Consider the following 24,445-nt stretch of genomic DNA (forward strand, 5'->3'; position numbering starts at 1 on the left):
CACTTCCCTGACCGGGAATCGAACCCGGGCCGCAGCGGTGAAAGCGCCGAATCTAAACCACTAGACCACCAGGGAGACAGCAATGCCACCTCACAGCTCTAATGTAAATTGCTTCACTGCCCGGAAATCGAACCTGGGCCACGATCGTGAGAAGGCTTCCACCAATGTCATTGCTTGTATCCATTGCTCCCGATGCGGTCTCCTCTACATTGGGGAGACTGGAGACTCCTCGCAGTGTCAAGTCACAGTGCTTGAGGGAACATCTCCACGACACCCGCAGCAATCAACCCCATCACCCTCTGGCCCAACATTTCAACCCCCCTCCCACTCTGCCGAGAACATGCAGGTCCTGGGCCTCCTCCATCGCCGCTCACTCCCCACCCGATGCCTGAAGGAAGCACGCCCACCTTTCGCCTCGGATAAATTCAACCCCAGGACATCAATGTGGACTTCACCAGTTTCCTCATTTCCCCTCCCCCCACCTAACCTCAGTTCCAATCTTCCAGCTCAGCGCTGTCCTCATGACCTGTCCTACCTGCCAATCTCCCTTCTCAACTGTTCGCTCCACCCTCCTCTCTGACCTGTCACCTCCATCCCCACCCCCATTCACCTATTGTACTCTTTGCTACCTTCGGCCCAGCACCCCCCAATTTATCTCGCCATCCCTGGAAGCGTCCTGCCTCTATTCCTGATGAAGGGCTTAAGCCCGAAATGTCGATTTTCCTGCTCCTCGGAAGCTGTCTGACCTGCTGTGCCTTTCCAGTACCACTCTGATCTAAACTCTGGTTTCCAGCATCTGCAGTCCCCACTTTTGCCTACCCAATAAACCCAGTGTGACGATTTCACATCAACAAACTGACACTAGCAGACACAACGTCTGCAGAAACCCTAGCCACATTACTTTACATTAAAGACATCTGTGAAATGATTTCCAGATAACTCAACCCTCTCAGCATTAAACAACGGCTAGTGAACCTTAAATACCCTATACAAACAACCCGCAAACGAATGTTATTTACAAAATACCATACAAGGAAATACATGAACTCTGCCGCACAGTTCTCTGTGGCAAGAAATGCTGGGATGAGATAAGGAAGATTTTTTCAGCCAAAACGAATCGGCACTGACTGGACAGCCATTTAAAATCAACGCTGTCAGGCCAGGATGGAAGACCGGAAGGGATAATCAGTTTTCTTATTTCCTGAAGATTTACAAAGCTGAGACTGGGTTTTGGCGTTTCTTCCCTTTCCACTCCCAGGAGCCGCAGTGGTTGGGGCGGTGAGTTGGGGAAAGTGAAATGTGCCCGTGAGCAGCGTGTGGGGCTCTTTCAGCTTCCCCTCCTCTGACAGCGCTGTGACGTGACTCTGATGTTCTCAGGGACACTTACTGACGCGAGACAGTGAAAAGAGTCTCGTTCCTGCAGATCAGGAATTCAAACCGTATGCCGGCTTCAGGACAATGAGAAAGATTAATTGGGGTGTGTGAAGAAGCTGTGAGCTGCATTTCAAACATGTAGGTGGAGTCACATGCGTCATCCATTGCGCCCCTGGCACTGTGCGGACCTGACGCCGCCATGCTGCAGAGTTCTGACGTTATACGGACATGCACAGCAATGGGAACATTCACAAGGTGAACAGCCAAAGATAATCACCATCACTGCTTCCCTTCCATCGACCCACCTTTGTGAAGCAGTATCTTTCACTGGCAAATAAAACACCTTTGTCCTCAGGTGCCTGCCTCATTTCGACCACGACTTCACGCCCCTCACTGTTCTAGTCTCATTTCCAAACACTTGGCTCATATCCTCAAAAGCAGCTCTGGGGATATCTGCTTGTTCCACCCTGACAGGCAGTGGGTTGCAGATTCCCGATCAGTCCCAATGTGATTGAAATATTTAAACCCCTCCACTGATTTGCATCTTTAAAAATCCGTGAAACAATCTCCCTTTCTTTCTGACGACAGTTCTCAACTGTAGTCGGCAGGGTTCACACCTGCGTGGGGAACCCGCAATGGATTTCATGTCCATCGCATTCACCACTCTGCCCACCAATACAGAACCACACTGACAGCTTCATTTCGCAGGTCTCTCTGCCCGTGGAGCTGAGAAAGAGTAAATCATTGCAGAGTTTGTTTGAATCCAATCACTTCACAGTTTTCGAAAGGGTTAAATATCTGCAAATGGCGATTCTGGGTGCTTCATCCCGAAAGATGAAATGGACGTTCAGTTAAAAGCAAAACCAGAAATTGCAGGAGCAACTCAGCAGGTCAGGCAGCATCTGTAGAAAGAGAATCAGAGACATTTCAGAACTTTTTTTACCTCATCCAGGAACATCCAAAACTACTGAGTTGCTCCAGCAGTTTCGCTTTCTGTCTCGGACTGTCAGCATCCGCATTCCTTTACGTTAGAAATTCAATCAATTCAGAAACCCCTTTGTGCTTCCTCAGTGGAAAAGATTTCCGTTTGGGAAACATTTTCCTGACACCATTAAAAACGCGCATCTTTGTAGCCAAGAAAGCAGTAGGAGCGTGAACAGCAAACGCCCCGTCTCCGGGTGGTCTCGAACCACCAACCTTCCGGTTAACAGCCGAACGCGCTGACCAATTGCGCCACAGAGACAGGTCCGCCCAGCGCCCGCACAGTCTCGTTGAGGAAGCTACTATTCAATTAACAATTTAACCTTCCCGCCCAGAATTACCATTGTCTTCTATCAGTTCAAACACGGCGAATACTGCAGAAAGCCAACGGGTCGAGCTGCATCCGTGGAAAGGTAAACAGAGCCGACGTTTTGAGTGTGCTACCGTTTTTGTTCAGAACTCAGTGTTTTGCCTCTTCCCGAAGTTGGTCCAGGTCTGTATCTCAATTGGCAAACACATGGCAAGTGCAGTGCCGCAATGTGTTGTTATAGCCTTGGCTGTTTAAAAAAAAGCAGTGCATTGTTTAAATGGTGATATATTGGAATGTGGAGAAAGTGAGGACTAGAGGTGAAAGTCGAAAAATGTGGCACTGGAAAAGCAGAACAGGTCAGGCAGCATCTGAGGAGCAGGACAGTGAACGTTTCGGGCACAAGCCCTTCATCAGGAATGATGTGTGGATGTATAAAGGGGTGTCAGAGTCCCTCCATTCCAGTCAATGCCAGTTGTCGGGCAGATGCAGCAGGCAATGAGCGAGGCAAGTGGTATATTACGAAGAGGAATTCAGTTCAGAAGTGGGGTCATTGAACATTTTCAAGGGTAAATTCATCTGAGTTTTGAACAACAAAGAAGTGGATTGTTATGGGGGGAGGTAAGAAAATGGTTTTAAGACCAGTACAGGTCAGTCACAGAGTATGACAGCACTGAACAGACCCTTCATCCAACTCGTCCATGCTGAGTATGTTCTCAAACTAAACTCGTCCCACCTACCAGTGTTTGCCCATAAACCTTCGAACCTTTCATATTCATGTACTTATCCAAACGTTGTAACTCTGCGTGTATAAAATCATGAGGGGTATGGATAGGATAAATAGACAAAGTCTTTTTCCCTGGGGTGGGGGAGTCCAGTACGAGAGGGCATGGGTTTAGCATTAGAGGGGAAAGATACAAAAGAGATCTAAGGGGCAACGTTTTCACGCAGAGGATTGTACGTTTATTGAATGAACTGCCAGAGGAAGTGGTGAAGTCTAGTACGATTGCAACATTTAAAAGGCATTTGGTTAGGTGTATGAATAGGAAGGGTTTGGAGGGATATGGGGCCGTGCGCTGTCAGGTGGGACTAGATTGTTTTGGGATAGTTGGTCGGCATGGACAAGTTGGACCAAACAGTCTGTTTCTGTGCTGTACATCTCTATGACTCTATGACTTCTTCTGGACATTCATTCTGCACTCAGGCCACTCTCTTAAAAAACGATCCTTGTCCTGTCTTTATAAAATCTTTCTCTACTCACCTCAAAATATTTGCTCCCTGATCCTGAAAACCCCAGCTGAGGGAAAGGACACCTGCTGTTCACCTCATCCGTATCCCTCATGATTTTATAATCCTCTATATGCAGTGTGTAGTGGCTCATTGAAATAATGTCCTGATGCAGCTTCGTTTGTGGGTGTTGGGATGATTGCTTCTGTGGTTAAGCACTTGGTTTGCGTGTGTTGTTTTTCTGTAGACGCTAGTTTGAAGTTCACTGTTGAGTGTTCGCTCTACTGTGACATCTAAGAATGGCACTTTGTTGTTGTTCTCCTCCTCTTCAAACCAGGTGCCCCCCTCAGGCCATAGTCTCACTACTTGGAATACCAATATACAGACTAGTCAAAGGCCTCCACTGAAGACTAGAACACCAAGTCGAAGATTCACGCCACTCCATTTATTCCATCCAAGAATTCCTGAACACCAAAGACACTCAGTTAGAAGAGGATGGAATAATGATGTCCTTTGACATAACAGCCCTGTTCACATCCATGAACATCAACGTGGCCAAAGAAAACTGGAGACACTACTCGAAGAACCAAAGACACAAATACAGCACCAACTTCATCAGCAAAGATAGCACTATCCAGCTCGTGGAACTGTGCCTTAACCACCCACTTCATATTCAGTAACAAGCCTCAAACAAATCAACGAAACACCCATGAAACCACAAGTATCAGGATTCCTAGCAGAAGCAATAATGCAGTCTCAAACCAACAGCCCTTCCAACGATCCAAACCAAACTTTGTGTCCGCCACAGTGATGACACTTTTGTCATCAAAAAATGAAGTAAATTAGAGGAAACCTACAACACCATCAACAATATCCTTACTGGCATAAAATTCACAAAAGAGGAGAACAACAACAAAGTGCCATTCCTAGATGTCACAGTAGAGCGAGCAGTCAATGGTAAATTCAAAACAGCGTCGACAGGAAAACAACACACACGAATCAAGTACTTAGCTACAGAAGCAATGATCCCTACACATAAAAACAAGCTGAATCAGGACACTATTTCAACGAGGCACGACACACTGCAGTAGCCAGTAACGACGAAGGCCAATAAGGAACTGTACAGCGCATTTAATGAGAATGGGTAGGCAAACGATTCACAGAGAAACACTTCCCTGACCGGGAATCGAACCCGGGCCGCAGCGGTGAAGGCGCCGAATCCTAACCACTAGACCACCAGGGAGACAGCAGTGCCACCTCACAGCTCTAATGTAAATTGCTTCCCTGCCCGGAAATCGAACCTGGGCCACGATCGTGAGAAGGCTTCCACCAATGTCATTGCTTGTATCCATTGCTCCCGATGCGGTCTCCTCTACATTGGGGAGACTGGAGACTCCTCGCAGTGTCAAGTCACAGCGCTTGAGGGAACATCTCCACGACACCCGCAGCAATCAACCCCATCACCCTCCGGCCCAACATTTCAACCCCCCTCCCACTCTGCCGAGAACATGCAGGTCCTGGGCCTCCTCCATCGCCGCTCACTCCCCACCCGATGCCTGAAGGAAGCACGCCCACCTTTCGCCTCGGATAAATTCAACCCCAGGACATCAATGTGGACTTCACCAGTTTCCTCATTTCCCCTCCCCCCACCTTACCTCAGTTCCAATCTTCCAGCTCAGCGCTGTCCTCATGACCTGTCCTACCTGCCAATCTCCCTTCTCAACTGTTCGCTCCACCCTCCTCTCTGACCTGTCACCTCCATCCCCACCCCCATTCACCTATTGTACTCTTTGCTACCTTCGGCCCAGCACCCCCCAATTTATCTCGCCATCCCTGGAAGCGTCCTGCCTCTATTCCTGATGAAGGGCTTAAGCCCGAAATGTCGATTTTCCTGCTCCTCGGAAGCTGTCTGACCTGCTGTGCCTTTCCAGTACCACTCTGATCTAAACTCTGGTTTCCAGCATCTGCAGTCCCCACTTTTGCCTACCCAATAAACCCAGTGTGACGATTTCACATCAACAAACTGACACTAGCAGACACAACGTCTGCAGAAACCCTAGCCACATTACTTTACATTAAAGACATCTGTGAAATGATTTCCAGATAACTCAACCCTCTCAGCATTAAACAACGGCTAGTGAACCTTAAATACCCTATACAAACAACCCGCAAACGAATGTTATTTACAAAATACCATACAAGGAAATACATGAACTCTGCCGCACAGTTCTCTGTGGCAAGAAATGCTGGGATGAGATAAGGAAGATTTTTTCAGCCAAAACGAATCGGCACTAACTGGACAGCCATTTAAAATCAACGCTGTCAGGCCAGGATGGAAGACCGGAAGGGATAAGCAGTGTTCTTATTTCCTGAAGATTTACAAAGCTGAGACTGGGTTTTGGCGTTTCTTCCCTTTCCACTCCCAGGAGCCGCAGTGGTTGTGGCGGTGAGTTGGGGAAAGTGAAATGTGCCCGTGAGCAGCGTGTGGGGCTCTTTCAGCTTCCCCTCCTCTGACAGCGCTGTGACGTGACTCTGATGTTCTCAGGGACACTTACTGACGCGAGACAGTGAAAAGAGTCTCGTTCCTGCAGATCAGGAATTCAAACCGTATGCCGGCTTCAGGACAATGAGAAAGATTAATTGGGGTGTGTGAAGAAGCTGTGAGCTGCATTTCAAACATGTAGGTGGAGTCACATGCGTCATCCATTGCGCCCCTGGCACTGTGCGGACCTGACGCCGCCATGCTGCAGAGTTCTGACGTTATACGGACATGCACAGCAATGGGAACATTCACAAGGTGAACAGCCAAAGATAATCACCATCACTGCTTCCCTTCCATCGACCCAACTTTGTGAAGCAGTATCTTTCACTGGCAAATAAAACACCTTTGTCCTCAGGTGCCTGCCTCATTTCGACCACGACTTCACGCCCCTCACTGTTCTAGTCTCATTTCCAAACACTTGGCTCATATCCTCAAAAGCAGCTCTGGGGATATCTGCTTGTTCCACCCTGACAGGCAGTGGGTTGCAGATTCCCGATCAGTCCCAATGTGATTGAAATATTTAAACCCCTCCACTGATTTGCATCTTTAAAAATCCGTGAAACCATCTCCCTTTCTTTCTGACGACAGTTCTCAACTGTAGTCGGCAGGGTTCACACCTGCGTGGGGAACCCGCAATGGATTTCATGTCCATCGCATTCACCACTCTGCCCACCAATACAGAACCACACTGACAGCTTCATTTCGCAGGTCTCTCTGCCCGTGGAGCTGAGAAAGAGTAAATCTTTGCAGAGTTTGTTTGAATCCAATCACTTCACAGTTTTCGAAAGGGTTAAATATCTGCAAATGGCGATTCTGGGTGCTTCATCCCGAAAGATGAAATGGACGTTCAGTTAAAAGCAAAACCAGAAATTGCAGGAGCAACTCAGCAGGTCAGGCAGCATCTGTAGAAAGAGAATCAGAGACATTTCAGAACTTTTTTTACCTCATCCAGGAACATCCAAAACTACTGAGTTGCTCCAGCAGTTTCGCTTTCTGTCTCGGACTGTCAGCATCCGCATTCCTTTACGTTAGAAATTCAATCAATTCAGAAACCCCTTTGTGCTTCCTCAGTGGAAAAGATTTCCGTTTGGGAAACATTTTCCTGACACCATTAAAAACGCGCATCTTTGCAGCCAAGAAAGCAGTAGGAGCGTGAACAGCAAACGCCCCGTCTCCGGGTGGTCTCAAACCACCAACCTTCCGGTTAACAGCCGAACGCGCTGACCAATTGCGCCACAGAGACAGGTCCGCCCAGCGCCCGCACAGTCTCGTTGAGGAAGCTACTATTCAATTAACAATTTAACCTTCCCGCCCAGAATTACCATTGTCTTCTATCAGTTCAAACACGGCGAATACTGCAGAAAGCCAACGGGTCGAGCTGCATCCGTGGAAAGGTAAACAGAGCCGACGTTTTGAGTGTGCTACCGTTTTTGTTCAGAACTCAGTGTTTTGCCTCTTCCCGAAGTTGGTCCAGGTCTGTATCTCAATTGGCAAACACATGGCAAGTGCAGTGCCGCAATGTGAAGTTATCGCCTTGGCTGTTTAAAAAAAAAAGCAGTGCATTGTTTAAATGGTGATATATTGGAATGTGGAGAAAGTGAGGACTAGAGGTGAAAGTCGAAAAATGTGGCACTGGAAAAGCAGAACAGGTCAGGCAGCATCTGAGGAGCAGGACAGTGAACGTTTCGGGCACAAGCCCTTCATCAGGAATGATGTGTGGATGTATAAAGGGGTGTCAGAGTCCCTCCATTCCAGTCAATGCCAGTTGTCGGGCAGATGCAGCAGGCAATGAGCGAGGCAAGTGGTATAGTACGAAGAGGAATTCAGTTCAGAAGTGGGGTCATTGAACATATTCAAGGGTAAATTCATCTGAGTTTTGAACAACAAAGAAGTGGATTGTTATGGGGGGAGGTAAGAAAATGGTTTTAAGACCAGTACAGGTCAGTCACAGAGTATGACAGCACTGAACAGACCCTTCATCCAACTCGTCCATGCTGAGTATGTTCTCAAACTAAACTCGTCCCACCTACCAGTGTTTGCCCATAAACCTTCGAACCTTTCATATTCATGTACTTATCCAAACGTTGTAACTCTGCGTGTATAAAATCATGAGGGGTATGGATAGGATAAATAGACAAAGTCTTTTTCCCTGGGGTGGGGGAGTCCAGTACGAGAGGGCATGGGTTTAGCATTAGAGGGGAAAGATACAAAAGAGATCTAAGGGGCAACGTTTTCACGCAGAGGATTGTACGTTTATTGAATGAACTGCCAGAGGAAGTGGTGAAGTCTAGTACGATTGCAACATTTAAAAGGCATTTGGTTAGGTGTATGAATAGGAAGGGTTTGGAGGGATATGGGGCCGTGCGCTGTCAGGTGGGACTAGATTGTTTTGGGATAGTTGGTCGGCATGGACAAGTTGGACCAAACAGTCTGTTTCTGTGCTGTACATCTCTATGACTCTATGACTTCTTCTGGACATTCATTCTGCACTCAGGCCACTCTCTTAAAAAACGATCCTTGTCCTGTCTTTATAAAATCTTTCTCTACTCACCTCAAAATATTTGCTCCCTGATCCTGAAAACCCCAGCTGAGGGAAAGGACACCTGCTGTTCACCTCATCCGTATCCCTCATGATTTTATAATCCTCTATATGCAGTGTGTAGTGGCTCATTGAAATAATGTCCTGATGCAGCTTCGTTTGTGGGTGTTGGGATGATTGCTTCTGTGGTTAAGCACTTGGTTTGCGTGTGTTGTTTTTCTGTAGACGCTAGTTTGAAGTTCACTGTTGAGTGTTCGCTCTACTGTGACATCTAAGAATGGCACTTTGTTGTTGTTCTCCTCCTCTTCAAACCAGGAGCCCCCCTCAGGCCATAGTCTCACTACTTGGAACACCAATATACAGACTAGTCAAAGGCCTCCACTGAAGACTAGAACACCAAGTCGAAGATTCACGCCACTCCATTTATTCCATCCAAGAATTCCTGAACACCAAAGACACTAAGTTAGAAGAGGATGTAATAATGATGTCCTTTGACATAACAGCCCTGTTCACATCCATGAACATCAACGTGGCCAAAGAAAACTGGAGACACTACTCGAAGAACCAAAGACACAAATACAGCACCAACTTCATCAGCAAAGATAGCACTATCCAGCTCGTGGAACTGTGCCTTAACCACCCACTTCATATTCAGTAACAAGCCTCAAACAAATCAACGAAACACCCATGAAACCACAAGTATCAGGATTCCTAGCAGAAGCAATAATGCAGTCTCAAACCAACAGCCCTTCCAACGATCCAAACCAAACTTTGTGTCCGCCACAGTGATGACACTTTTGTCATCAAAAAATGAAGTAAATTAGAGGAAACCTACAACACCATCAACAATATCCTTACTGGCATAAAATTCACAAAAGAGGAGAACAACAACAAAGTGCCATTCCTAGATGTCACAGTAGAGCGAGCAGTCAATGGTAAATTCAAAACAGCGGCGACAGGAAAACAACACACACGAATCAAGTACTTAGCTACAGAAGCAATGATCCCTACACATAAAAACAAGCTGAATCAGGACACTATTTCAACGAGGCACGACACACTGGAGTAGCCAGTAACGACGAAGGCCAATAAGGAACGGTACAGCGCATTTAAGGAGAATGGGTAGGCAAACGATTCACAGAGAAACACTCCCCTGACCGGGAATCGAACCCGGGCCGCAGCGGTGAAAGCGCCGAATCCTAACCACTAGACCACCAGGGAGACAGCAGTGCCACCTCACAGCTCTAATGTAAATTGCTTCCCTGCCCGGAAATCGAACCTGGGCCACGATCGTGAGAAGGCTTCCACCAATGTCATTGCTTGTATCCATTGCTCCCGATGCGGTCTCCTCTACATTGGGGAGACTGGAGACTCCTCGCAGTGTCAAGTCACAGCGCTTGAGGGAACATCTCCACGACACCCGCAGCAATCAACCCCATCACCCTCCGGCCCAACATTTCAACCCCCCTCCCACTCTGCCGAGAACATGCAGGTCCTGGGCCTCCTCCATCGCCGCTCACTCCCCACCCGATGCCTGAAGGAAGCACGCCCACCTTTCGCCTCGGATAAATGCAACCCCAGGACATCAATGTGGACTTCACCAGTTTCCTCATTTCCCCTCCCCCCACCTTACCTCAGTTCCAATCTTCCAGCTCAGCGCTGTCCTCATGACCTGTCCTACCTGCCAATCTCCCTTCTCAACTGTTCGCTCCACCCTCCTCTCTGACCTGTCACCTCCATCCCCACCCCCATTCACCTATTGTACTCTTTGCTACCTTCGGCCCAGCACCCCCCAATTTATCTCGCCATCCCTGGAAGCGTCCTGCCTCTATTCCTGATGAAGGGCTTAAGCCCGAAATGTCGATTTTCCTGCTCCTCGGAAGCTGTCTGACCTGCTGTGCCTTTCCAGTACCACTCTGATCTAAACTCTGGTTTCCAGCATCTGCAGTCCCCACTTTTGCCTACCCAATAAACCCAGTGTGACGATTTCACATCAACAAACTGACACTAGCAGACACAACGTCTGCAGAAACCCTAGCCACATTACTTTACATTAAAGACATCTGTGAAATGATTTCCAGATAACTCAACCCTCTCAGCATTAAACAACGGCTAGTGAACCTTAAATACCCTATACAAACAACCCGCAAACGAATGTTATTTACAAAATACCATACAAGGAAATACATGAACTCTGCCGCACAGTTCTCTGTGGCAAGAAATGCTGGGATGAGATAAGGAAGATTTTTTCAGCCAAAACGAATCGGCACTGACTGGACAGCCATTTAAAATCAACGCTGTCAGGCCAGGATGGAAGACCGGAAGGGATAATCAGTTTTCTTATTTCCTGAAGATTTACAAAGCTGAGACTGGGTTTTGGCGTTTCTTCCCTTTCCACTCCCAGGAGCCGCAGTGGTTGGGGCGGTGAGTTGGGGAAAGTGAAATGTGCCCGTGAGCAGCGTGTGGGGCTCTTTCAGCTTCCCCTCCTCTGACAGCGCTGTGACGTGACTCTGATGTTCTCAGGGACACTTACTGACGCGAGACAGTGAAAAGAGTCTCGTTCCTGCAGATCAGGAATTCAAACCGTATGCCGGCTTCAGGACAATGAGAAAGATTAATTGGGGTGTGTGAAGAAGCTGTGAGCTGCATTTCAAACATGTAGGTGGAGTCACATGCGTCATCCATTGCGCCCCTGGCACTGTGCGGACCTGACGCCGCCATGCTGCAGAGTTCTGACGTTATACGGACATGCACAGCAATGGGAACATTCACAAGGTGAACAGCCAAAGATAATCACCATCACTGCTTCCCTTCCATCGACCCAACTTTGTGAAGCAGTATCTTTCACTGGCAAATAAAACACCTTTGTCCTCAGGTGCCTGCCTCATTTCGACCACGACTTCACGCCCCTCACTGTTCTAGTCTCATTTCCAAACACTTGGCTCATATCCTCAAAAGCAGCTCTGGGGATATCTGCTTGTTCCACCCTGACAGGCAGTGGGTTGCAGATTCCCGATCAGTCCCAATGTGATTGAAATATTTAAACCCCTCCACTGATTTGCATCTTTAAAAATCCGTGAAACAATCTCCCTTTCTTTCTGACGACAGTTCTCAACTGTAGTCGGCAGGGTTCACACCTGCGTGGGGAACCCGCAATGGATTTCATGTCCATCGCATTCACCACTCTGCCCACCAATACAGAACCACACTGACAGCTTCATTTCGCAGGTCTCTCTGCCCGTGGAGCTGAGAAAGAGTAAATCATTGCAGAGTTTGTTTGAGTCCAATCACTTCACAGTTTTCGAAAGGGTTAAATATCTGCAAATGGCGATTCTGGGTGCTTCATCCCGAAAGATGAAATGGACGTTCAGTTAAAAGCAAAACCAGAAATTGCAGGAGCAATTCAGCAGGTCAGGCAGCATCTGTAGAAAGAGAATCAGAGACATTTCAGAACTTTTTTTACCTCATCCAGGAACATCCAAAACTACTGAGTTGCTCCAGCAGTTTCGCTTTCTGTCTCGGACTGTCAGCATCCGCATTCCTTTACGTTAGAAATTCAATCAATTCAGAAACCCCTTTGTGCTTCCTCAGTGGAAAAGATTTCCGTTTGGGAAACATTTTCCTGACACCATTAAAAACGCGCATCTTTGCAGCCAAGAAAGCAGTAGGAGCGTGAACAGCAAACGCCCCGTCTCCGGGTGGTCTCGAACGACCAACCTTCCGGTTAACAGCCGAACGCGCTGACCAATTGCGCCACAGAGACAGGTCCGCCCAGCGCCCGCACAGTCTCGTTGAGGAAGCTACTATTCAATTAACAATTTAACCTTCCCGCCCAGAATTACCATTGTCTTCTATCAGTTCAAACACGGCGAATACTGCAGAAAGCCAACGGGTCGAGCTGCATCCGTGGAAAGGTAAACAGAGCCGACGTTTTGAGTGTGCTACCGTTTTTGTTCAGAACTCAGTGTTTTGCCTCTTCCCGAAGTTGGTCCAGGTCTGTATCTCAATTGGCAAACACATGGCAAGTGCAGTGCCGCAATGTGTTGTTATAGCCTTGGCTGTTTAAAAAAAAGCAGTGCATTGTTTAAATGGTGATATATTGGAATGTGGAGAAAGTGAGGACTAGAGGTGAAAGTCGAAAAATGTGGCACTGGAAAAGCAGAACAGGTCAGGCAGCATCTGAGGAGCAGGACAGTGAACGTTTCGGGCACAAGCCCTTCATCAGGAATGATGTGTGGATGTATAAAGGGGTGTCAGAGTCCCTCCATTCCAGTCAATGCCAGTTGTCGGGCAGATGCAGCAGGCAATGAGCGAGGCAAGTGGTATATTACGAAGAGGAATTCAGTTCAGAAGTGGGGTCATTGAACATATTCAAGGGTAAATTCATCTGAGTTTTGAACAACAAAGAAGTGGATTGTTATGGGGGGAGGTAAGAAAATGGTTTTAAGACCAGTACAGGTCAGTCACAGAGTATGACAGCACTGAACAGACCCTTCATCCAACTCGTCCATGCTGAGTATGTTCTCAAACTAAACTCGTCCCACCTACCAGTGTTTGCCCATAAACCTTCGAACCTTTCATATTCATGTACTTATCCAAACGTTGTAACTCTGCGTGTATAAAATCATGAGGGGTATGGATAGGATAAATAGACAAAGTCTTTTTCCCTGGGGTGGGGGAGTCCAGTACGAGAGGGCATGGGTTTAGCATTAGAGGGGAAAGATACAAAAGAGATCTAAGGGGCAACGTTTTCACGCAGAGGATTGTACGTTTATTGAATGAACTGCCAGAGGAAGTGGTGAAGTCTAGTACGATTGCAACATTTAAAAGGCATTTGGTTAGGTGTATGAATAGGAAGGGTTTGGAGGGATATGGGGCCGTGCGCTGTCAGGTGGGACTAGATTGTTTTGGGATAGTTGGTCGGCATGGACAAGTTGGACCAAACAGTCTGTTTCTGTGCTGTACATCTCTATGACTCTATGACTTCTTCTGGACATTCATTCTGCACTCAGGCCACTCTCTTAAAAAACGATCCTTGTCCTGTCTTTATAAAATCTTTCTCTACTCACCTCAAAATATTTGCTCCCTGATCCTGAAAACCCCAGCTGAGGGAAAGGACACCTGCTGTTCACCTCATCCGTATCCCTCATGATTTTATAATCCTCTATATGCAGTGTGTAGTGGCTCATTGAAATAATGTCCTGATGCAGCTTCGTTTGTGGGTGTTGGGATGATTGCTTCTGTGGTTAAGCACTTGGTTTGCGTGTGTTGTTTTTCTGTAGACGCTAGTTTGAAGTTCACTGTTGAGTGTTCGCTCTACTGTGACATCTAAGAATGGCACTTTGTTGTTGTTCTCCTCCTCTTCAAACCAGGAGCCCCCCTCAGGCCATAGTCTCACTACTTGGAATACCAATATACAGACTAGTCAAAGGCCTCCACTGAAGACTAGAACACCAAGTCGAAGATTCACGCCACTCCATTTATTCCATCCAAGAATTCCTGAACACCAAAGACACTAAGTTAGAAGAGGATGGAATAATGATGTCCTTTGACATAACAGCCCTGTTCACATCCATTAACATCAATGTGGCCAAAGAAAACTGGAGACACTACTCGAAGAACCAAAGACACAAATACAGCACCAACTTCATCAGCAAAGATAGCACTATCCAGCTCGTGGAACTGTGCCTTAACCACCCACTTCATATTCAGTAACAAGCCTCAAACAAATCAACGAAACACCCATGAAACCACAAGTATCAGGATTCCTAGCAGAAGCAATAATGCAGTCTCAAACCAACAGCCCTTCCAACGATCCAAACCAAACTTTGTGTCCGCCACAGTGATGACACTTTTGTCATCAAAAAATGAAGTAAATTAGAGGAAACCTACAACACCATCAACAATATCCTTACTGGCATAAAATTCACAAAAGAGGAGAACAACAACAAAGTGCCATTCCTAGATGTCACAGTAGAGCGAGCAGTCAATGGTAAATTCAAAACAGCGTCGACAGGAAAACAACACACACGAATCAAGTACTTAGCTACAGAAGCAATGATCCCTACACATAAAAACAAGCTGAATCAGGACACTATTTCAACGAGGAACGACACACTGCAGTAGCCAGTAACGACGAAGGCCAATAAGGAACGATACAGCGCATTTAAGGAGAATGGGTAGGCAAACGATTCACAGAGAAACACTTCCCTGACCGGGAATCGAACCCGGGCCGCAGCGGTGAAAGCGCCGAATCCTAACCACTAGACCACCAGGGAGACAGCAGTGCCACCTCACAGCTCTAATGTAAATTGCTTCCCTGCCCGGAAATCGAACCTGGGCCACGATCGTGAGAAGGCTTCCACCAATGTCATTGCTTGTATCCATTGCTCCCGATGCGGTCTCCTCTACATTGGGGAGACTGGAGACTCCTCGCAGTGTCAAGTCACAGCGCTTGAGGGAACATCTCCACGACACCCGCAGCAATCAACCCCATCACCCTCCGGCCCAACATTTCAACCCCCCTCCCACTCTGCCGAGAACATGCAGGTCCTGGGCCTCCTCCATCGCCGCTCACTCCCCACCCGATGCCTGAAGGAAGCACGCCCACCTTTCGCCTCGGATAAATTCAACCCCAGGACATCAATGTGGACTGCACCAGTTTCCTCATTTCCCCTCCCCCCACCTTACCTCAGTTCCAATCTTCCAGCTCAGCGCTGTCCTCATGACCTGTCCTACCTGCCAATCTCCCTTCTCAACTGTTCGCTCCACCCTCCTCTCTGACCTGTCACCTCCATCCCCACCCCCATTCACCTATTGTACTCTTTGCTACCTTCGGCCCAGCACCCCCCAATTTATCTCGCCATCCCTGGAAGCGTCCTGCCTCTATTCCTGATGAAGGGCTGAAGCCCGAAATGTCGATTTTCCTGCTCCTCGGAAGCTGTCTGACCTGCTGTGCCTTTCCAGTACCACTCTGATCTAAACTCTGGTTTCCAGCATCTGCAGTCCCCACTTTTGCCTACCCAATAAACCCAGTGTGACGATTTCACATCAACAAACTGACACTAGCAGACACAACGTCTGCAGAAACCCTAGCCACATTACTTTACATTAAAGACATCTGTGAAATGATTTCCAGATAACTCAACCCTCTCAGCATTAAACAACGGCTAGTGAACCTTAAATACCCTATACAAACAACCCGCAAACGAATGTTATTTACAAAATACCATACAAGGAAATACATGAACTCTGCCGCACAGTTCTCTGTGGCAAGAAATGCTGGGATGAGATAAGGAAGATTTTTTCAGCCAAAACGAATCGGCACTAACTGGACAGCCATTTAAAATCAACGCTGTCAGGCCAGGATGGAAGACCGGAAGGGATAATCAGTTTTCTTATTTCCTGAAGATTTACAAAGCTGAGATTGGGTTTTGGCGTTTCTTCCCTTTCCACTCCCAGGAGCCGCAGTGGTTGGGGCGGTGAGTTGGGGAAAGTGAAATGTGCCCGTGAGCAGCGTGTGGGGCTCTTTCAGCTTCCCCTCCTCTGACAGCGCTGTGACGTGACTCTGATGTTCTCAGGGACACTTACTGACGCGAGACAGTGAAAAGAGTCTCGTTCCTGCAGATCAGGAATTCAAACCGTATGCCGGCTTCAGGACAATGAGAAAGATTAATTGGGGTGTGTGAAGAAGCTGTGAGCTGCATTTCAAACATGTAGGTGGAGTCACATGCGTCATCCATTGCGCCCCTGGCACTGTGCGGACCTGACGCCGCCATGCTGCAGAGTTCTGACGTTATACGGACATGCACAGCAATGGGAACATTCACAAGGTGAACAGCCAAAGATAATCACCATCACTGCTTCCCTTCCATCGACCCAACTTTGTGAAGCAGTATCTTTCACTGGCAAATAAAACACCTTTGTCCTCAGGTGCCTGCCTCATTTCGACCACGACTTCACGCCCCTCACTGTTCTAGTCTCATTTCCAAACACTTGGCTCATATCCTCAAAAGCAGCTCTGGGGATATCTGCTTGTTCCACCCTGACAGGCAGTGCGTTGCAGATTCCCGATCAGTCCCAATGTGATTGAAATATTTAAACCCCTCCACTGATTTGCATCTTTAAAAATCCGTGAAACAATCTCCCTTTCTTTCTGACGACAGTTCTCAACTGTAGTCGGCAGGGTTCACACCTGCGTGGGGAACCCGCAATGGATTTCATGTCCATCGCATTCACCACTCTGCCCACCAATACAGAACCACACTGACAGCTTCATTTCGCAGGTCTCTCTGCCCGTGGAGCTGAGAAAGAGTAAATCATTGCAGAGTTTGTTTGAATCCAATCACTTCACAGTTTTCGAAAGGGTTAAATATCTGCAAATGGCGATTCTGGGTGCTTCATCCCGAAAGATGAAATGGACGTTCAGTTAAAAGCAAAACCAGAAATTGCAGGAGCAACTCAGCAGGTCAGGCAGCATCTGTAGAAAGAGAATCAGAGACATTTCAGAACTTTTTTTACCTCATCCAGGAACATCCAAAACTACTGAGTTGCTCCAGCAGTTTCGCTTTCTGTCTCGGACTGTCAGCATCCGCATTCCTTTACGTTAGAAATTCAATCAATTCAGAAACCCCTTTGTGCTTCCTCAGTGGAAAAGATTTCCGTTTGGGAAACATTTTCCTGACACCATTAAAAACGCGCATCTTTGCAGCCAAGAAAGCAGTAGGAGCGTGAACAGCAAACGCCCCGTCTCCGGGTGGTCTCGAACCACCAACCTTCCGGTTAACAGCCGAACGCGCTGACCAATTGCGCCACAGAGACAGGTCCGCCCAGCGCCCGCACAGTCTCGTTGAGGAAGCTACTATTCAATTAACAATTTAACCTTCCCGCCCAGAATTACCATTGTCTTCTATCAGTTCAAACACGGCGAATACTGCAGAAAGCCAACGGGTCGAGCTGCATCCGTGGAAAGGTAAACAGAGCCGACGTTTTGAGTGTGCTACCGTTTTTGTTCAGAACTCAGTGTTTTGCCTCTTCCCGAAGTTGGTCCAGGTCTGTATCTCAATTGGCAAACACATGGCAAGTGCAGTGCCGCAATGTGTTGTTATAGCCTTGGCTGTTTAAAAAAAAGCAGTGCATTGTTTAAATGGTGATATATTGGAATGTGGAGAAAGTGAGGACTAGAGGTGAAAGTCGAAAAATGTGGCACTGGAAAAGCAGAACAGGTCAGGCAGCATCTGAGGAGCAGGACAGTGAACGTTTCGGGCACAAGCCCTTCATCAGGAATGATGTGTGGATGTATAAAGGGGTGTCAGAGTCCCTCCATTCCAGTCAATGCCAGTTGTCGGGCAGATGCAGCAGGCAATGAGCGAGGCAAGTGGTATATTACGAAGAGGAATTCAGTTCAGAAGTGGGGTCATTGAACATATTCAAGGGTAAATTCATCTGAGTTTTGAACAACAAAGAAGTGGATTGTTATGGGGGGAGGTAAGAAAATGGTTTTAAGACCAGTACAGGTCAGTCACAGAGTATGACAGCACTGAACAGACCCTTCATCCAACTCGTCCATGCTGAGTATGTTCTCAAACTAAACTCGTCCCACCTACCAGTGTTTGCCCATAAACCTTCGAACCTTTCATATTCATGTACTTATCCAAACGTTGTAACTCTGCGTGTATAAAATCATGAGGGGTATGGATAGGATAAATAGACAAAGTCTTTTTCCCTGGGGTGGGGGAGTCCAGTACGAGAGGGCATGGGTTTAGCATTAGAGGGGAAAGATACAAAAGAGATCTAAGGGGCAACGTTTTCACGCAGAGGATTGTACGTTTATTGAATGAACTGCCAGAGGAAGTGGTGAAGTCTAGTACGATTGCAACATTTAAAAGGCATTTGGTTAGGTGTATGAATAGGAAGGGTTTGGAGGGATATGGGGCCGTGCGCTGTCAGGTGGGACTAGATTGTTTTGGGATAGTTGGTCGGCATGGACAAGTTGGACCAAACAGTCTGTTTCTGTGCTGTACATCTCTATGACTCTATGACTTCTTCTGGACATTCATTCTGCACTCAGGCCACTCTCTTAAAAAACGATCCTTGTCCTGTCTTTATAAAATCTTTCTCTACTCACCTCAAAATATTTGCTCCCTGATCCTGAAAACCCCAGCTGAGGGAAAGGACACCTGCTGTTCACCTCATCCGTATCCCTCATGATTTTATAATCCTCTATATGCAGTGTGTAGTGGCTCATTGAAATAATGTCCTGATGCAGCTTCGTTTGTGGGTGTTGGGATGATTGCTTCTGTGGTTAAGCACTTGGTTTGCGTGTGTTGTTTTTCTGTAGACGCTAGTTTGAAGTTCACTGTTGAGTGTTCGCTCTATTGTGACATCTAAGAATGGCACTTTGTTGTTGTTCTCCTCCTCTTCAAACCAGGAGCCCCCCTCAGGCCATAGTCTCACTACTTGGAACACCAATATACAGACTAGTCAAAGGCCTCCACTGAAGACTAGAACACCAAGTCGAAGATTCACGCCACTCCATTTATTCCATCCAAGAATTCCTGAACACCAAAGACACTAAGTTAGAAGAGGATGGAATAATGATGTCCTTTGACATAACAGCCCTGTTCACATCCATTAACATCAACGTGGCCAAAGAAAACTGGAGACACTACTCGAAGAACCAAAGACACAAATACAGCACCAACTTCATCAGCAAAGATAGCACTATCCAGCTCGTGGAACTGTGCCTTAACCACCCACTTCATATTCAGTAACAAGCCTCAAACAAATCAACGAAACACCCATGAAACCACAAGTATCAGGATTCCTAGCAGAAGCAATAATGCAGTCTCAAACCAACAGCCCTTCCAACGATCCAAACCAAACTTTGTGTCCGCCACAGTGATGACACTTTTGTCATCAAAAAATGAAGTAAATTAGAGGAAACCTACAACACCATCAACAATATCCTTACTGGCATAAAATTCACAAAAGAGGAGAACAACAACAAAGTGCCATTCCTAGATGTCACAGTAGAGCGAGCAGTCAATGGTAAATTCAAAACAGCGTCGACAGGAAAACAACACACACGAATCAAGTACTTAGCTACAGAAGCAATGATCCCTACACATAAAAGCAAGCTGAATCAGGACACTATTTCAACGAGGCACGACACACTGCAGTAGCCAGTAACGACGAAGGCCAATAAGGAACGATACAGCGCATTTAAGGAGAATGGGTAGGCAAACGATTCACAGAGAAACACTTCCCTGACCGGGAATCGAACCCGGGCCGCAGCGGTGAAAGCGCCGAATCCTAACCACTAGACCACCAGGGAGACAGCCGTGCCACCTCACAGCTCTAATGTAAATTGCTTCCCTGCCCGGAAATCGAACCTGGGCCACGATCGTGAGAAGGCTTCCACCAATGTCATTGCTTGTATCCATTGCTCCCGATGCGGTCTCCTCTACATTGGGGAGACTGGAGACTCCTCGCAGTGTCAAGTCACAGCGCTTGAGGGAACATCTCCACGACACCCGCAGCAATCAACCCCATCACCCTCCGGCCCAACATTTCAACCCCCCTCCCACTCTGCCGAGAACATGCAGGTCCTGGGCCTCCTCCATCGCCGCTCACTCCCCACCCGATGCCTGAAGGAAGCACGCCCACCTTTCGCCTCGGATAAATTCAACCCCAGGACATCAATGTGGACTTCACCAGTTTCCTCATTTCCCCTCCCCCCACCTTACCTCAGTTCCAATCTTCCAGCTCAGCGCTGTCCTCATGACCTGTCCTACCTGCCAATCTCCCTTCTCAACTGTTCGCTCCACCCTCCTCTCTGACCTGTCACCTCCATCCCCACCCCCATTCACCTATTGTACTCTTTGCTACCTTCGGCCCAGCACCCCCCAATTTATCTCGCCATCCCTGGAAGCGTCCTGCCTCTATTCCTGATGAAGGGCTTAAGCCCGAAATGTCGATTTTCCTGCTCCTCGGAAGCTGTCTGACCTGCTGTGCCTTTCCAGTACCACTCTGATCTAAACTCTGGTTTCCAGCATCTGCAGTCCCCACTTTTGCCTACCCAATAAACCCAGTGTGACGATTTCACATCAACAAACTGACACTAGCAGACACAACGTCTGCAGAAACCCTAGCCACATTACTTTACATTAAAGACATCTGTGAAATGATTTCCAGATAACTCAACCCTCTCAGCATTAAACAACGGCTAGTGAACCTTAAATACCCTATACAAACAACCCGCAAACGAATGTTATTTACAAAATACCATACAAGGAAATACATGAACTCTGCCGCACAGTTCTCTGTGGCAAGAAATGCTGGGATGAGATAAGGAAGATTTTTTCAGCCAAAACGAATCGGCACTAACTGGACAGCCATTTAAAATCAACGCTGTCAGGCCAGGATGGAAGACCGGAAGGGATAATCAGTTTTCTTATTTCCTGAAGATTTACAAAGCTGAGACTGGGTTTTGGCGTTTCTTCCCTTTCCACTCCCAGGAGCCGCAGTGGTTGGGGCGGTGAGTTGGGGAAAGTGAAATGTGCCCGTGAGCAGCGTGTGGGGCTCTTTCAGCTTCCCCTCCTCTGACAGCGCTGTGACGTGACTCTGATGTTCTCAGGGACACTTACTGACGCGAGACAGTGAAAAGAGTCTCGTTCCTGCAGATCAGGAATTCAAACCGTATGCCGGCTTCAGGACAATGAGAAAGATTAATTGGGGTGTGTGAAGAAGCTGTGAGCTGCATTTCAAACATGTAGGTGGAGTCACATGCGTCATCCATTGCGCCCCTGGCACTGTGCGGACCTGACGCCGCCATGCTGCAGAGTTCTGACGTTATACGGACATGCACAGCAATGGGAACATTCACAAGGTGAACAGCCAAAGATAATCACCATCACTGCTTCCCTTCCATCGACCCACCTTTGTGAAGCAGTATCTTTCACTGGCAAATAAAACACCTTTGTCCTCAGGTGCCTGCCTCATTTCGACCACGACTTCACGCCCCTCACTGTTCTAGTCTCATTTCCAAACACTTGGCTCATATCCTCAAAAGCAGCTCTGGGGATATCTGCTTGTTCCACCCTGACAGGCAGTGCGTTGCAGATTCCCGATCAGTCCCAATGTGATTGAAATATTTAAACCCCTCCACTGATTTGCATCTTTAAAAATCCGTGAAACAATCTCCCTTTCTTTCTGACGACAGTTCTCAACTGTAGTCGGCAGGGTTCACACCTGCGTGGGGAACCCGCAATGGATTTCATGTCCATCGCATTCACCACTCTGCCCACCAATACAGAACCACACTGACAGCTTCATTTCGCAGGTCTCTCTGCCCGTGGAGCTGAGAAAGAGTAAATCATTGCAGAGTTTGTTTGAATCCAATCACTTCACAGTTTTCGAAAGGGTTAAATATCTGCAAATGGCGATTCTGGGTGCTTCATCCCGAAAGATGAAATGGACGTTCAGTTAAAAGCAAAACCAGAAATTGCAGGAGCAACTCAGCAGGTCAGGCAGCATCTGTAGAAAGAGAATCAGAGACATTTCAGAACTTTTTTTACCTCATCCAGGAACATCCAAAACTACTGAGTTGCTCCAGCAGTTTCGCTTTCTGTCTCGGACTGTCAGCATCCGCATTCCTTTACGTTAGAAATTCAATCAATTCAGAAACCCCTTTGTGCTTCCTCAGTGGAAAAGATTTCCGTTTGGGAAACATTTTCCTGACACCATTAAAAACGCGCATCTTTGCAGCCAAGAAAGCAGTAGGAGCGTGAACAGCAAACGCCCCGTCTCCGGGTGGTCTCGAACCACCAACCTTCCGGTTAACAGCCGAACGCGCTGACCAATTGCGCCACAGAGACAGGTCCGCCCAGCGCCCGCACAGTCTCGTTGAGGAAGCTACTATTCAATTAACAATTTAACCTTCCCGCCCAGAATTACCATTGTCTTCTTTCAGTTCAAACACGGCGAATACTGCAGAAAGCCAACGGGTCGAGCTGCATCCGTGGAAAGGTAAACAGAGCCGACGTTTTGAGTGTGCTACCGTTTTTGTTCAGAACTCAGTGTTTTGCCTCTTCCCGAAGTTGGTCCAGGTCTGTATCTCAATTGGCAAACACATGGCAAGTGCAGTGCCGCAATGTGTTGTTTAGCCTTGGCTGTTTAAAAAAAAGCAGTGCATTGTTTAAATGGTGATATATTGGAATGTGGAGAAAGTGAGGACTAGAGGTGAAAGTCGAAAAATGTGGCACTGGAAAAGCAGAACAGGTCAGGCAGCATCTGAGGAGCAGGACAGTGAACGTTTCGGGCACAAGCCCTTCATCAGGAATGATGTGTGGATGTATAAAGGGGTGTCAGAGTCCCTCCATTCCAGTCAATGCCAGTTGTCGGGCAGATGCAGCAGGCAATGAGCGAGGCAAGTGGTATATTACGAAGAGGAATTCAGTTCAGAAGTGGGGTCATTGAACATATTCAAGGGTAAATTCATCTGAGTTTTGAACAACAAAGAAGTGGATTGTTATGGGGGGAGGTAAGAAAATGGTTTTAAGACCAGTACAGGTCAGTCACAGAGTATGACAGCACTGAACAGACCCTTCATCCAACTCGTCCATGCTGAGTATGTTCTCAAACTAAACTCGTCCCACCTACCAGTGTTTGCCCATAAACCTTCGAACCTTTCATATTCATGTACTTATCCAAACGTTGTAACTCTGCGTGTATAAAATCATGAGGGGTATGGATAGGATAAATAGACAAAGTCTTTTTCCCTGGGGTGGGGGAGTCCAGTACGAGAGGGCATGGGTTTAGCATTAGAGGGGAAAGATACAAAAGAGATCTAAGGGGCAACGTTTTCACGCAGAGGATTGTACGTTTATTGAATGAACTGCCAGAGGAAGTGGTGAAGTCTAGTACGATTGCAACATTTAAAAGGCATTTGGTTAGGTGTATGAATAGGAAGGGTTTGGAGGGATATGGGGCCGTGCGCTGTCAGGTGGGACTAGATTGTTTTGGGATAGTTGGTCGGCATGGACAAGTTGGACCAAACAGTCTGTTTCTGTGCTGTACATCTCTATGACTCTATGACTTCTTCTGGACATTCATTCTGCACTCAGGCCACTCTCTTAAAAAACGATCCTTGTCCTGTCTTTATAAAATCTTTCTCTACTCACCTCAAAATATTTGCTCCCTGATCCTGAAAACCCCAGCTGAGGGAAAGGACACCTGCTGTTCACCTCATCCGTATCCCTCATGATTTTATAATCCTCTATATGCAGTGTGTAGTGGCTCATTGAAATAATGTCCTGATGCAGCTTCGTTTGTGGGTGTTGGGATGATTGCTTCTGTGGTTAAGCACTTGGTTTGCGTGTGTTGTTTTTCTGTAGACGCTAGTTTGAAGTTCACTGTTGAGTGTTCGCTCTATTGTGACATCTAAGAATGGCACTTTGTTGTTGTTCTCCTCCTC

The 24,445-nt window shown here is 47.3% G+C and overlaps 8 non-coding genes across 8 annotated transcripts; all 8 read right to left on the reverse strand.

Moving 5' to 3' along the window:
• Positions 1-3: 3 nt before the first annotated feature.
• On the reverse strand, positions 4-75 carry trnae-uuc (transfer RNA glutamic acid (anticodon UUC)). The gene has a single exon. It is a non-coding gene; the product is annotated as a tRNA-Glu (tRNA).
• A 2,468-nt stretch (positions 76-2,543) lies between these two features.
• trnan-guu (transfer RNA asparagine (anticodon GUU)) lies at positions 2,544-2,617 on the reverse strand. Its single transcript has one exon. It is a non-coding gene; the product is annotated as a tRNA-Asn (tRNA).
• Positions 2,618-5,060: 2,443 nt separating this feature from the next.
• Positions 5,061-5,132, reverse strand: trnae-uuc (transfer RNA glutamic acid (anticodon UUC)). The gene has a single exon. It is a non-coding gene; the product is annotated as a tRNA-Glu (tRNA).
• Positions 5,133-10,119: 4,987 nt separating this feature from the next.
• On the reverse strand, positions 10,120-10,191 carry trnae-uuc (transfer RNA glutamic acid (anticodon UUC)). Its single transcript has one exon. It is a non-coding gene; the product is annotated as a tRNA-Glu (tRNA).
• Positions 10,192-15,176: 4,985 nt separating this feature from the next.
• On the reverse strand, positions 15,177-15,248 carry trnae-uuc (transfer RNA glutamic acid (anticodon UUC)). The gene has a single exon. It is a non-coding gene; the product is annotated as a tRNA-Glu (tRNA).
• Positions 15,249-17,716: 2,468 nt separating this feature from the next.
• trnan-guu (transfer RNA asparagine (anticodon GUU)) lies at positions 17,717-17,790 on the reverse strand. The gene has a single exon. It is a non-coding gene; the product is annotated as a tRNA-Asn (tRNA).
• A 2,443-nt stretch (positions 17,791-20,233) lies between these two features.
• Positions 20,234-20,305, reverse strand: trnae-uuc (transfer RNA glutamic acid (anticodon UUC)). Its single transcript has one exon. It is a non-coding gene; the product is annotated as a tRNA-Glu (tRNA).
• A 2,468-nt stretch (positions 20,306-22,773) lies between these two features.
• Positions 22,774-22,847, reverse strand: trnan-guu (transfer RNA asparagine (anticodon GUU)). The gene has a single exon. It is a non-coding gene; the product is annotated as a tRNA-Asn (tRNA).
• Between the last annotated feature and the right edge of the window lie 1,598 nt (positions 22,848-24,445).

Source organism: Chiloscyllium plagiosum, unplaced genomic scaffold (genome assembly GCF_037043375.1).
Source record: "Chiloscyllium plagiosum isolate Xiang-an unplaced genomic scaffold, Cpla_swu_hap1 HiC_scaffold_27, whole genome shotgun sequence".
NCBI classification, from domain to species: Eukaryota; Metazoa; Chordata; class Chondrichthyes; order Orectolobiformes; family Hemiscylliidae; genus Chiloscyllium; species Chiloscyllium plagiosum.